Source organism: Macaca thibetana, chromosome 6 (genome assembly GCF_024542745.1).
Source record: "Macaca thibetana thibetana isolate TM-01 chromosome 6, ASM2454274v1, whole genome shotgun sequence".
Classification (NCBI taxonomy): Eukaryota; Metazoa; Chordata; class Mammalia; order Primates; family Cercopithecidae; genus Macaca; species Macaca thibetana.
The window spans coordinates 47243618-47258918 of record NC_065583.1 but is presented as its reverse complement, the minus strand read 5'-3'; the positions used below and the strand labels follow the sequence as shown (position 1 = coordinate 47258918).

The following is a 15301-nucleotide window of genomic DNA, read 5'->3' as shown; positions in this document are numbered from 1 at the left end:
GGCACCTGTAGTCGAAGCTACTCTGGAGGCTGAGGCAGGAGAATGGCGTGAACCCAGGAGGCAGAGCTTGCAGTGAGCTGAGATCATGATGCTGCACTCCAGCCTGGGCAACAGAGCAAGACTCCATCTCAAAAAAAAAAAAAATATATATATATATATATATAAAAATATATTTCAAACACATGGAAAATTATGGAGAATAATGTAGCAGACACCACATTACCTGCTCCATCAACATGAACCTTTCCCATATTTGCTTTAGAGGTGGTGGTGTTGCTATTTAATAGACTCTTTTATTTTAGAGCAGTTTTAGGTTCCAACAAAACAATAAAGGTGCCAGGCGCATAGCTCATGCCTGTAATCACAGCACTTTGAGGGGCCAAGGCAGGAGGATTGCTTGAGTCCAGGAGTTCATGACCAGCCTGGCTAACATGGTGAAACCCCATCTCTACAAAAACTGCAATAATTAGCTGGGAGTAACGGCACTTGCCTGTAGTCCCAGCTACTCAGGAGGCTGAGGCAGGAGGATCGCTTGAGCCCAGGAGTTCAAGGCTACGGTGAGCTGTGATTAAAAAAGAACACTATTGGGAGGCCAAGACGGGTGGATCACGAGGTCAGGAGATCAAGACCATCCTGGCTAACCCGGTGAAACCCCGTCTCTACTAAAAAATACAAAAAACTAGCCGGGGCCGGGCGCGGTGGCTCAAGCCTGTAATCCCAGCACTTTGGGAGGCCGAGACGGGCGGATCACGAGGTCAGGAGATCGAGACCATCCTGGCTAACACGGTGAAACCCCGTCTCTACTAAAAATACAAAAAACTAGCCGGGCGAGGTGGCGGGCGCCTGTAGTCCCAGCTACTCGGGAGGCTGAGGCAGGAGAATGGCGTAGACCCGGGAGGCGGAGCTTGCAGTGAGCTGAGATCCGGTCGCTGCACTCCAGCCTGGGCAACAGAGCGAGACTCCATCTCAAAAAAAAAAAAAAAAAAAAAAAAGGACACTAAAGGATGTAAGATTTTACTCCTACTTTCAACCTAACAAGTATCCATACAACAATTTCAAAGGATACTGGCAAAAGACACAGATTCTGAGACAAAGAAAAGATCTTCATTACTCACAGCACAACAAGCAGCATGAGCTTCATGTTTGCCCTGCCTCCCCTTGTCCCCCAAGTCCCACAGGCGCTATGCCAAGGGGCACAGTTAGATGAGGTATACGAAGTGGGTTTGTTTCACAGCCGAAGAACCCCAAATTGAAAGGACATCAATAATTAATAAAGAAGAACTACAAGCGTATTTGCCCAACCTTTTCTCCAGAGCAATTACTTTTATCTGGACAGTAAATACACCTGCCCTTTGCTCTGGAGATAGACACTATCTCCAGGCTGTTTCGAGGACAAACATCCTTAAAAAGATATAACTTTTTTTTTTTTTTTAATATCTTTAAAACATAGGCACAGGGTCTCACCGTTTTGCCCAGGTTAGTCCCAAACTTCTGACCTCAGGCAATCCTCCTGCCTCAGCCTCCCAAAGTGTTGAGATTACAGGCATGAGCCAACATGCTGGCCTTTGTCTAACTCTTAAGATGTACAAATAGGCTGGGCACAGTGGCTCACACCTGTAATCTCAGCACTTGGTGTTTTTTGGTGTTTTTTTGAGATGGAGTTTCGCTCTTGTTGCCCAGGCTGGAATACAATGGCGCAATCTTGGCTCACGGCAACCTCCGCCTCTCGGGTTCAACTGATTCTCCTGCCTCAATCTCCCAAGTAGCTGGGATTACAGGTGCATGCCAATACACCTGGCTAATCGGGGTTTTGCCATGTTGGCCAGGTTGGTCTCGAACTCCTGACCTCAGGTGTTCCGCCCACCTCAGTCTCCCAAAGTGCTGGGATTATAGGCATGAGCCACAGTACCCGGCCAATCTCAGCATTTTGGGAAGCCAAAGTGAGAGGATTGCTTGAGTCCAGGAGTTCAAGACCAACTTGGGCCACATAGTGGGACGCTGTCTCTACAAAAACTAAAAAAGTAGCCAGGTGTGGTGTTACACGCCTATAGTCCCAACTACTCAGGAAGCTGAGGTGGGAGGATTGCTTGAGACTGGGAGGTTGAGGCTGTGGGGAGCCATGATTGTGCCACTGCACTTTAGCCAGGGTGACAAAGTGAGAACCTGTCTCAAAAAAAAACAAGGCGGGGTAGGGGGGAGGAATAGCATTAGGAGATATACCTAATGCAAATGACGAGTTAATGGGTGCAGCACACCAACATGGTACATGTATACATATGTAACAAACCTGCATGTTGTGCACATGTACCCTAGAACTTAAAGTATAATAAAAAATAAAAAAATAAAATGAACTTAAGAACTCAAAAAAAAAGAAAAAAAAGGCCCAGCACGGTGGCTCACGCCTGTAATCCAAGCATTTTGGGAGGCCGAGGAGGGTTGATCACCTGAAATCGGGAGTTTGAGACCAGCCTGGCCAACATGGCGAAACCCTGTCTCTACTAAAAATACAAAAATTAGCCAGGCATGGTGGCAGACGCCTGGAATCACAGCTACTCCAGTGGCTGAGGCAGGAGAATCGCTTGAACCTGGGAGGCAGAGATTGCAGTGAGCCGAGATCATACCACTGCACTCCAGCCAGGGCGACAGAGCAAGACTCCATCTCAAAAAAAAAAAAGTGTGCAAATATATGAAAGGCCCATGGAGAACTGTCTCTCCACATAGGTTGAGATTCTTTTTTCTTTTTTTTTTTTTCCATATGAGTATCTAATTGCTTCAGCAAAGTTTGTTGAAAAGACTATTCTTTCGCTCAATTGCCTTGGTAACTTTGTCAAAAATCAAGTAACCATATATATGTGTGAATCTATTTCTGGACTCTGTATTCTGTTCCACTGATCTATGTGTCCTTGCTTTTGCTAATACAATATTGTGGCATTTGTTATTGTTGTTGTTGTTGTTTGCTGTTTTTGAGATGGAGTTTCATTCTTGTTGCCCAGGCTGGAGTGCAATGGCGCTATCTTGGCTCACCACAACCTCCTCCCGGCTTCGAGCGATTCTCCTGCCTCAGCCTCCCAGGTAGCTAGGATTACAGGCATGCGCCACCATGCCCGGCTAATTTTGTATTTTTAGTAGAAATGGGGTTTCACCATGTTGGTCAGGCCGGTCTTGAACTCCCGACCTCAGGTGATCCGCCAGCCTCGGCCTCCCAAAGTGCTGGGATTACAGGCATGAGCCACCATGCCCAGCCTGTTTTTGTTTTTGAGATAGGGTCTTACTCTGTCACCCAGGCTGGAGTGCAGTGGCATGATCTTGGCTTACTCCAACCTCTACCTCCCAGGTTCAAGTAATTCTCCTTCCTCAGTCTTGCAAGTAGCTGTACAGACGTGCACCACCACAACTGGCTAATTTTTGTTGTTGTTGTTGTTAGAGATGGTGTTTCTCCATGTTGGTCAGGCTGGTCTCGAACCCCTGACCTCAAGTGATCCACCTACCTCCTCAGCCTCCCAAAGTGCTGGGATTTCAGGCATGAGCCACCACACCCAACCCATACTGTGTTGATTACTACAGCTCATGAGTTTGCAAATGTAAAGGGTGGGCTACATATAATTCCTGCTACATACATGTTTGGTTTCCTTTTTCAACCATTGAAAACTGGAAAAAGCAGTTTTAGCTTTTAAGCCCTGCAAAAACAGGCTGCAGGCTAACCTGCGGGCCAGTTTGCCAATCCTGCTATAGATTTATAGTAAGTCTTAAAATCTGGTCATATGAGTTCTCCAAATGTGTTCTTTTACAAAACTGTTTTGGCTGTTTTAGCTTTTGCTTTTTGATATAAATTTTAGCATCAGCCGGGCGCAGTGGCTCACGCCTGTAATCCCAGCACTTTGGGAGGCCGAGGCAGGCAGATCAGGAGGTCAAGAGATTGAGACCATTCTGGCTAACACAGTGAAACCCCATCTCTACTAAAAATACAAAAAATTAGCTGAGTGTGGTGGCACGTGCCTGTAGTCCCAGCTACTCAGGAGGCTGAGGCAGGAGAATTGCTTGAACCCAAGAGGCGGAGGTTGCAGTGAGCTGAGATTGCGCCACTGCATTCCAGCCTGGGTGATAGAGTGAGACTCTATCTCAAAAAAAAAAAAAAAAAAAAAAAAAAAAAAATTAGCGTCAATTTCTAGAAATATAGGCTGCTGGTATTTTAATTGGGACTATATTTAGTCCATAGATCAACTCGGGGAGAATCAACATCATTATATCAAATCCCCCAATCCATGAACATGGTATGGTATATCTCTCCATTATTTAGGCCTTCTTATTGTTGTGGTATATTTTTTAATCCAATGAAACATTAGATCTTATATATATTTACCACTTTATTTGTTTTCCATTCCTTATCTATCTCTTACCCTCCATCTGGTTTCATTTTCCTTCTACCTGAAAATTTTACATTAGAAATCCTTAGTCAGACAAGATGACTCATGCCTGTAATCCCAGCACTTGAAGAGGACAAGGTGTAAGAATTGCTTGAGCCAAGGAGTTCAAGACCAGCCTAGGCAACATGGTGAGACTCTGTCCCTATAAAAAATTAATCAAGGCCAGGCATGGTGGCTCATGCCTGTAATCCCAGCACTTTGGGAGGCCAAAGTGGGCAGATCACCTGAGGTCAGGAGTTTGAGACCAACCTGGCCAAAATGAAATGAACCCCCATCTTAATAAAAATACAAAAATGGTGCTCATGCTTGTAATTCCAGCACTTTGGGAGGGCAAGGTGGGCAGATCACCTGAGGTCAGGAGTTCAAGACTAGCCTGGCCAACATGGTGAAACCCTGTTTCTACTAAAAATACAAAACATTAGCCAGGTGTGGTGGTGCATGCCTGTAATGCCAGCTACTTGGGAGGCTGAGGCAGGAGAATTGCTTGAACCTAGGAGGCAGAGGCTGCAGTGAGCCAAGATTGCACCACTGCACTGCAACCTGGGCAGCAGAGGCGCCCGCCACCACGCCCGGCTAATTTTTTGTATTTTTTGTAGAGACGAGGTTTCACCATGTTACCCAGGATGGTCTCGAGCGCCTGACCTCATGATCCGCTGGCCTCGGCCTCCCAAAGTGCTGGGATTACAGGTGTGAGCCACCGCGCCAGGCTTTTTTTTTTTTTTAACTGGGGACACACAGACTTTGGTGGAAGCTCACAGCAGCTTTGACCTCCTGGACTCAAGCAATCCTCCTACCTCAGCCTCCCAGGTAGCTGGGACGACAGGCACGCCACCACGCCCAGCTAATTTTAAATTTTTCATAGAGACAGGGTTTTGTCATGTTGCCCAGGCTGGTCTCGAACTCACTCCTGCGCTCAAGCAATTCTTCTGCCTTAGCCTCCCAAAGTTTGGGGATTACAGGTGTGAGCCACCGTGCCCAGTCCTCATGCACACTTTTAAAGTTTTTACTATGTTTTGCCAAATTTTACTATGTTTTGCCAAATCCAGGTTTATACCTAAGTGAAACGTGGACAGCCCCACGTTTCAGTTTTTTTTGTTTTTGAGACGGATTCTGCCTCTGTTGCCCAGGCTGGAGTGCAGTGGCGTGATCTCAGCTCACTGCAACCTCCACCTCCGTGGTTCAAGCAATTCCCCTGCCTCAACCTCCTGAGTAGCTGGGATTACAGGCACACGGCACCATGGCCAGCTGATCTTTTTGTATTTTTAGTAGAGATGGGGTTTCACCATGTAGGCCAGACTTGTCTTGAAGTCCTGATCTCAGGCAATCCACTGCCTCGGCCTCCCAAAGTGCTGGGATTACAGGTGTGAGCCACCACACCCAGCCTTCCAGCTGGTCCTTATTTATCCTCCAGCACTTTCAGCTGTTCTATTACAAGTTTGATCCATGCAACGCAGGGGGTGGGGGACAATCCAACAGGTGAATCCTCTCCCACACCTGGAAATGGCTCAAGGAGGCCTCCTAGTTGGTTACGGGACCACTGAGCCATGGACCCCAGGGTCACCTTTCTTCCCACCACAGTCAAGCTCAGCACGTAACTTAAATGCATAGTGGTCCCGGAAGTGTCAAGGAGGAAAAAATGCCCATTTTTTCCCCCTCCATACACAACAAAACTGTTCTAATACAGCCAAATGAACTGGAGAAGCAGTTTTATTCTTGCCCTTCCTGCCGAGAAAAAACTGAAAATGCAGGTGCCACAAAAATACTAAATGGAGGCCGGAGGCAGTGGCTCACGCCTTTAATCCTAGCACGTTGGGAGGCCAAGGTGGGTGGATCGCCTGAGATCAGGAGTTTGAGACTAGCCTGGCCAATGTGTTGAAACCCCATCTCTACTAAAAATACAAAATTAGCCAGGTGTGGTGGCAGGCGCCTGTAATCCCAGCTACTTGGGAGGCTGAGGCAGGAGAATCCCTTGAACCCGGGAGGCAGAGGTTACAGGGAGGTGGAGGTTGCAGTGACCTGAGATCGCGCCATTGCACCTCAGCCTGGGCGACAGAGCAAGACTCTGTCTCAAAAAAAAAAAAAAAAAACCTAAGTGGAGAGTGCTCTTGGAGCAGGGTTTCCAGCCTTTCAGAGGAAAGCTGCAAAACACTGAAAGCTTTCAAACTTTGGGATCTTCAGCTCTTACAGAAGTATCTAAGTCAGGTGTGGTGGTGCACACCTGTAATCCCAGCTACTTGGGAGGATCTCTTGAGCCCAGAAGTCCAAGGTCAAGCCTAGGCAACGTGGCAAGACTTGTCTCTTAAAAAAAAAAAAAAAAAAAAAAAAAATTGTAGGTTGGGTGCGGTGGCTCACGCCTGTAATGCCAGCACTTTGGAAGACCAAGGCAGGTGGATCACTTGAGGTCAGGGGTTCGAGACCAACCTGGCCAACATGGTGAAACCCCCTCTCTACCAAAAATACAAAAATTAGCGGGACATGGTGGTGCGCACCTATAATCCCAGCTACTTAGGAGGCTAAAGTGGGAGAATCACTTTAACCCTGGGGGTGGGGAGCTGCAGTGAGCAGAGATTGTGCCACTGCGTTCCAGCCTGGGCAACAGAGTGAATCTCTGTCTCAACAAAAACAAAAACAAAACAAAACATAAATTCTGACTATTCCTTTCCTAGGGCTTCTCCAGCATCCTGACTCTCCAACAGCACTGGGCTTTCACAAGGACAAATAATATGCAAAACTTTTTAGGAGTCTACTTATGATAATTGCCTTAAATTAACATCACAAAGCAATGGAAATTGCATCCCCCTAAGGCTTCTTACGGCAGGAAGTTACCCAGCGCCTGACTGAAAAGGTAGTGACGATTAAAATTAGGTTGGTTAGCTTCTGTCTTGCAAAGCTTGTCTGTTAATCCATTACTTGTATTCATATAAAATGGCATTTCTATATCAAAATGCGTGAATGTTTTAATCTGTTGTAAATATAAGCTTTTTTTTTCTGTTCAATCAGACAAGTCTTTCCTCTGCCAGAAACCTTAAAACTGGTATTCTTAAAACAGTACTCTACTAGCTGCTTTTACTTTACTGGATGGATATTCAGTGTTCAGATCACAGAAAGTCAGTCCTTCACTATTTGCTAGCCTCAGGCCATACCAGGAGAACTTCAGTGTGAGTGTCTTATTTTAAGCCTATCATCAGTGAACTAAAGTGCTCACAGGAAGATGGAGGAGGAGAACTGCAGATCAGGTTACTGGAGGAGCAGAGAATGCATTTCCAGAAGCCCTGTAATGTCTTCAGACCTTTGAAGCCTGTTTTGTAGAAGATGGCTTGTTCTTCCTTAATTTTCAAGGCAAGCATAGGGCCAAAGAATGAGAGCTATATAAAGCTAGATTTCATCTTTAAATGGAAGACCTTTAAACAATTAGAACTGTGTGAAAGATACAAAAACTTTCTTGGATTGAACTGAGCTCCTAATTCATTGGGAGAATTCAAAAGAATGGTCATCTCACACGTCTACAATAAATGAATGATTGAACATGATTGAATATTTTACATGATTACTTTATTTATTTATTTATTTATTTTGAGACAGAGTCTTGCTCTGTCGCCCAGGCTGTAGTGCAGTGGCCGGATCTCAGCTCACTGCAAGCTCTGCCTCCCGGGTCTACGCCATTCTCCTGCCTCAGCCTCCCCAGTAGCTGGGACTACAGGCGCCTGCCACCTCGCCCTGCTAGTTTTTTGTATTTTTTTAGTAGAGACAGGGTTTCACCGTGTTAGCCAGGCTAGTCTCGATCTCCTGACCTCGTGATCTGCCCGTCTCGGCCTCCCAAAGTGCTGGGATTACAGGCTTGAGCCACCGCGCCCGGCCACATGATTACTTTATAATTAAATATATATATATATGGACACAGTCATTTGTTTTTAGAAAGCTTTGAAAATGTTTAAGCAAACTTAAACATTTTTATTTTATTTTTATTAAATAGAGACTTTTATTTTATTTTTATTAAATAGGGTCTCACTGTGTTGCCCAGGCTGGTCTCAAAACTCCTGAACTCAAGCAATCCTCCCACCTCGCCCTCCTAATAAGCAAACTCTTGTTATTCTGACCACTAGTTTGTAGAATAGAGCCATGTGGCTAATCATCTTAATCCCACTTGGGTTTTTGAAACCCTTTGCCTGGCTGGCTGTTGTTGACACTGTGTAGGGGCAAAGAAGGAAAGCTTCCGCCTTTACCTTCTTAAGGTTCACTGAAAATGACAAAAGGCAGGTAGGAGAAAAAGGCATACAAATTTATTTAAAATGCAGAGCACAGGGGAACTGCATGAGAATGATTACCCAATAACCCAATGAGGCTTAGAGGTTTATAGACACTTCTTCATGGAGGAAGGAGAGATGAGGGTGTAGGAGTGAAAGATTTTTAGTGGGAAATGAATGGACCCAAAGGCAGACTTTATCTTGTGAATGATTCTCTGGCAATTTAATGGGGCGGAAGAACAAACAATGGTTTGGGAAGAAGTTTGTCTGGGCTGTAGCTATGGTGTTTAATGTTCAGTCTCTTCCTCTGTGATAGAAGTTTTAATTTTCTCTGGTTAATGAAATTTCAGGGAAGGGATAAAAGGCAATTGTGCGGCCGGGCGCGGTGGCTCAAGCCTGTAATCCCAGCACTTTGGGAGGCCGAGACGGGCGGATCACGAGGTCAGGAGATCGAGACCATCCTGGTTAACACGGTGAAACCCCGTCTCTACTAAAAAATACAAAAAACTAGCCGGCCGAGGTGGCGGACGCCTGTAGTCCCAGCTACTCGGGAGGCGGAGGCAGGAGAATGGCGTGAACCCGGGAGGCGGAGCTTGCAGTGAGCTGAGATCCGGCCACTGCACTCCAGCCTGGGTGACAGCGCGAGACTCCGTCTCAAAAAAAAAAAAAAAAAAAAAAAAAAAAAAAAAAAAAAAAAAAAAAAAGGCAATTGTGTTCCTCTTTAGGGGTCCAGTTTCTAGGTAGATAAGAGAACTTCAGCGAACAGCTTCATTCTGTGCTTTGGGAGAGACGGGATCAGAGAGAAAGGGAGGTAGGGGGAGGTCAGAGGGAGACCTTAGACTCAGGCTTATTTCCGAGGCCTTTCAATTTTCAAAGCACTCAGCATGCCGAAGCATCATATTTTGCGGTATGGCTTTCTGTGCTCCAACATCTGCTCAAAAAAAGGAATAATTGATGTCAAAACAATAAAAATGCTTTATATTTGTATTCTTCTGTATTTGTACATACCCAGATTTTAGCTGTTTCTCTTTTACTGTATAAATTTATGTATTTCCAAATTACATATTTATATATTCCAGAGATGATTTTAGCTTTCAGGAGGACTCATCTGTTTCCTTAGTCTTAATTCTATTAACACCAAAGGATAGCTTCCTAAGCATAAAAGGGAGAAAATTATTCCATTCCTACCTTTAGTCACTGGTGATAGAGATCACTCCACAACTGAAGAACAAAATCCTCCTCTGAGAGTGAAACTCTTAAATAAAGCACATTGTAGACAAGATTAAGCAACTATGTAAGAAATTTGCCTAAAGAGATAGTTTTTTCCATAAAAAGCAAAAGATAGTGAAATGGATGTCATCTCACTCCTGAATTTAGCTAAATTGAGGTCACTTCTCATCCTGCCCTGCCCCCTCTCAGAAGGAAGAATGCAGCCCAGGGATGGTGATAGCCTACAGAAGCCTTGGGCTCAGCTCCTAAGCCCTAAGGGACAGATGGAGAAAGGAGGACCAGACGGAGGGGAAAGAGGTGGGGGAGGCGGGGTGCGATGCTGCAGGTGGCAGGGCAAGACCTGCACTCCCTTAAGTATGTATGCTTCTAGGCTCGCAGAGACTGGCCAGGGGCTGGTTGGCATCACACCATGCACATCTGTACTAGGTACCAAATCACCGCTCATCCTTGACCAGAATATTTAGTCAGTTAGTTGTGAATATTAATTGCAGAAGAACTTTCTGGTTTTATGTCTCTCTTTGGTCACAGTCCTAGCTTGCGGGGTTAGAGAAAAAAGAGTCCACTTTTTAGGGTTCCAGATTTAGCAAACAAATAGAATATAAAAATACAAGAGGATGAGTTAAATTTGAATCTCAGAAAAATAATAAATAACTTTTTAGTGTAAGCATATCCTAAATATATTTCATCTGGCAACTCTATCATATTTTCCAATCAAGAGTTAAGCCTTGGGGCCAGGCATGGTGGCACACGCCTGTAATCCCAATACTTTTGGAAGATTGAGGTGGGCAGATCACTTGAGGTCAGGAGTTCGGGACCAGTCTGGCCAACATGGTGAAACCTCCTCTCTACTAAAAATACACACAAAAAAATTAGCCAGGTATGGTGGCACGTGCCTGTAATCCAGCTACTCAGGAGGCTGAGGCAGGAGAATTTCTTAAACAAGGAGGAGGAGGTTGCAGTCAGCTGAGATCACACCACTGCACCCCAGCCTGGGCAAAAGGGCAAAAGAGTGAGCCTCTGTCTCAAAAAAAAAGAAAGAAAGAAAGAAAGAAAGATAAAGAGAAAGAGAAAAGTCAGCAGAATGGAAATAAATCAGAGATGTAAGTAATCAATGACTAAGATTTTTTGCTATTTTGTTTTTCTCAATTTAAATTTAAATTTTTTTCTTTTAAAAATTACCTTTTATTTTTGTGAAAATAATGTAAATACGCACAAAAATTAAAAAGTCAAAAGGGACTGGGCACAGTGGCTCATGTGGGTTATACCAGCACTTTGGGAGGCCAAGGAGGGAAGATCACTTGAGGCCAAGGGTTCTAGACCAGCCTGGGCAACATAGTGAGATCTTGTCTCTACAAAAAAAAATTAGCTGGACATGGCAGCGTGCACCTGTAGGCTTAGCTACTTCAGAGACTGAGGTGGGAGGATTATATGAGCCCAAATGTTCAAGGTTGCCGTGAGCTATGATCCTACCTCTGCACTTTAGCCTGGGTGACAGAGTGAGAACCCAACTTAAAAAAAAAAGTCAAAAGTACTAAAAGGTATATAATGAAAAATAGCAGTGCACTGTTCTACCCAATCCCACTCAATCCCATCCTTCCTCTGATTGCCAGAGGTAGCCAGTTCATCCTTTTCCGTTGTTTTTCCCAGTTTTAACTGCCTCCCATCTTCCTAAAAATGCCTATACTGCTATTTTGTTGATTTGTCAGTTTTGGACATTACCTACTTTCTTTTTCTTTTTTCTTTGAGACGAGTCTTGCTCTGTTGCCCAGGCTGGAGTGCAGTGGCACCATCTCCGCTCACGGCAACCTCCGCCTCCCGGGTTCAAGCAATTCTCCTGCCTCAGCCTCCCGAGTAGCTGGGACTACAGGCACGCTCCACCATGCCTAATTTTTGTATTTTTAGTAGAGACGGGGTTTCACCATGTTGGCCAAGATGGTCTCAATCTCTTGACCTCGTGATTGGCCCGCCTCGGGCTCCCAAACTGCTGGGATTACAGGTGTGAGCCATTGCACCCAGCCTGAAAACATCTTTTTACTGCACCATTCCTCTTGACTAATGGTTTGGGTTTAGATCTCTAGGCTGTAAGTCATTCTCACTCAGAATTCGGAAGGGCCTCGCTCCATTCTGCTCCAGCTTCCAGCACTGCTGCTGAGAAACCTACTCCCATTCTCATTCCTGATCCTTTGGAGTCACCTGTTTTCTTTCTGGATCCTTTTAGGGTCTTTTCTTTATCCCTGGTTTTCTGCCAGTTCATGGAAATGAACCTTGAGATATAAATCTTATTTTATCTCCCTGAGGATTTTATAGCATTTTAAAAAGTTTTCTTCTTCTCTCTGATCATATTAAAGGACTATGTGCTGAAGAGATGACTAGATGGATGGCCAGCCTGCTTGGGTAAAGCCTGACTAATGGGGGACTTCCCTGTGCAGGGTGGTGGTCCCTGAGCTGCTGTTCCATTGAGGGCCCCAAACGCCTGTATCTAAAGGTCTTCCCTTTGAGCCTGCTCAGTTTCTACAGAAAAGGGTTCTTTCATTTTCAGGTGGTGGTTGTGGAGTAGGGGCCAGGTTGGGGTGGGGTGAAGGGGTGAGAAATGTGCCTGGCTCCTAGGTTATCTAGCAGCAGGGTGAGGAAAAGGGGCTGAGAATTTACCTTTTAGTATCTAGATTTTCTTTTGTTCCCCATATTTCCAGTTCTGTATCCCATACCTGCTCTTCATAGTACCTGATGTGCTGATCCAAATTCCCCAGGGAGTAAACCTCAGGTCTCCTTCAGGAGTGGGCAGGAGCAGACAGCCCACTGCCCACCTAGGCCTCCTCTCACCTAGCTCTCAGGCAGCACCACACTCCTGCCATTCACAGCGCCGTCCTCTGTCTCCCAGCAGCTACACCTGCCTCTCTCCTCCCCTCTGTGGAATCAGGCCTCAGCTCCCTCCACGCCTCTGTGTGACTCACCACTCCACTCCTTCCTCTGCTTCCCACCTTCCGAAAATGTGGTGACATCCACGTCTGCTGCTGCCTCCTCTTCTATTCTCAGAGACCTTGTCAGGTTTTTTTTTTTTTTTTTTTTTTTTTTTTTTTAACTCTTTTTACTCCTGTGTTGCTATCTTTGGTAGCGCTTGGGAGGGAGCAGACAGATTCACAAGAGACTCCTCTGCCATGTTTAACCAGAAGTTCTTTTGTGTAAGTTTTCACTCTGAAGCATTTTCAGGGGACACTTTCCAGTCCCTGTTCTGAAATCTTGCTTTCAGTCAACACAGTTGGTTTTTATTTTGCTTTGTGGTAGATGTTTCTTTATGGGAAGCAGATCAAAGTCTAAATACACACTTTGTTTTTGTTTTTTGTTTTTTTGAGACAGAGTCTTGCTTTGTCGCCAGGCTAGAGTGCAGTGGCACGATCTCGGCTCACTGCAACCTCTGCCTCTTGGGTTCAAGCAATTCTCCTGCCTCAGCCTCCCGAGTAGCTGGGACTACAGGCATGCGCCACCACATCTAGCTAATTTTTGTACTTTTAGTAGAGACGGGGTTTCACCATGTTGGCCAGGCTGGTCTCGATCTCCTGACCTCAGGTGATTCACCTGCCTCGGCCTCCCAAAGTGCTGGAATTACAGGCGTGAGCCACTACACCCAGCACACACACTTTGTTTAATGGTATTGGTAAAACACTCTTGACCTTTTAAACAATAGCAGCAAGACCCAAATATGTCTCTCTGCTTTTGTCTTGGAATGGGGGATGGAAAAGCTGGAGAGGTGCTTGGCAGCACGGCCTTTGCCCCAGTGCTTGACATTCTGGTCAATCTCCTATGCATGAATAAAAAGCAAGCGGAACGCTGAAATATCATCTCCTTTGAATTCACCATGAGCTCCACTTCTCTGCTCTCCTGTGTTGACACATTATTGCTATTGCATTGCATCTGCTGGTGAATCTCCTTTCATTGCAGGCCACAGAAAACCTCCTTCATGTAAAGCTGCACACAAGGCCCCTGAATGATGAGGACACTTTAGCAGTCATTCCTCTTATTGAAGGGCTCACAGTCTTAGGGAAGGATTGCTGCCATTTCAGTGTGCTCTGCTGTGCCCTGCTGCAGAAAGTCCAGACAAACTAAGGCGGGAAAGCTGGGCTGGGAGCCCGTGACAGGGAAAAGTTAGCAGGAGAGTGAGTGGACCAGATGGATAGGGCTTTGAATGCCACACCAGGTCTTTGGATTTTTCTGCAGGCAGTGGGAGCCACCCAAGGATTCTGAGCAGGAGAGTAACATGAGATAAACTGTGCTTTCAGAAAATTAAGTTGGCCGGGAGCAGTGGCTCACGCTGTTATACCAACACTTTGGGAGGCCGAGACAGGTGGATCACCTGAGGTCAGGAGTTCAAGACCAGCCAGGCCAACATAGCAGAACCCCACCTCTACTAAAAATACAAAAATTAGTCAGGCATAGTGTCAGACGCCTGTAGTCCCAGTTACTTGGGAGGCTGCAGCAGGAGAATTGCTTGAACTCACAAGGTGGAGGTTGCAGTGAGTCAAGATTACACCACTGCACTGCAGCCTGGGCAACAGAGCGAGACCCTGTCTCAGGAAAATAAATAAATAAAAATACAAAAATTAGCTGGGTATGGTGGCAGGCATATGTAGTCCCAGCTACTTGGGAGGCCAAGGTAGGAGAATCGCTTGAACACAGGACTGGAGGTTGCAGGGAACGGAGGTTGCAGTGAACTGAGATTGTGCCACTGCACTCCAGCCTGGGGAAAAGAGTGAGACTCTGTCTCAAAAGAAAAAAAACAACAAAAAAAGGAAAATTAAGTTGATAGCTGTAGGTCAGAAGGTTCAGAGAGGGAGAGGCTAGAGTCCAGGGGGCTCTAGATCAGATCACTGGGAGAACTTTGTAAAAATCCACACGCCAGCCTCTGCCCTTCAATATTTTGTTTCAGGAGGTTTGGGGAGGGAACTAGCAATCTGCATTCTCAAAACATTCCACAGTTGCAGAGGTCATTGTGACAGGCCGCTAAAGGGGATCAGACCCCAAATATGAGGCTGGGAGTCTAGGGAGAGAGATGGGAAATAGACTGGGGAGGCTGCCCTGAGGGGAGCCCCACCTGGCCTCTGCCTGCTTAGGGGGCTGAGGGGAGGAAAACATGAAGAAGACCATCAAATTGGGCCAGGAGAGCTGCCTGGAGACTGGGGCCCAGCCTCCAGCCTTCTGATTTTAGAAGAAAATCAGATTTGGGAGATGACATGGGACATTCCAGGTGACAAAGGGGCCTGGGACTTGGGGGATGGTGAATCTGTGAGCACCTGGCTCCTACTTACAGTCATGGAGTATGTAGAACTGGGAAAGGAAACTGTCATTCACATCCCTCAGTCAAACATACGTAGGCACATGCATGGACACAAACATAGCCCTCTTCTGCAG

At 45.8% G+C, this 15301-nt stretch overlaps 2 protein-coding genes across 2 annotated transcripts in view; both read right to left on the bottom strand.

Annotated features, from left to right (window-relative positions):
* CDKN2AIPNL (CDKN2A interacting protein N-terminal like) overlaps positions 1 to 15301 on the bottom strand; it is a 413846-nt gene that overhangs the window by 15376 nt on the left and 383169 nt on the right. The gene's annotated exons all lie outside the window — the stretch shown is intronic.
* PPP2CA (protein phosphatase 2 catalytic subunit alpha) overlaps positions 1 to 15301 on the bottom strand; it is a 354454-nt gene that overhangs the window by 246261 nt on the left and 92892 nt on the right. The window lies entirely within an intron of this gene.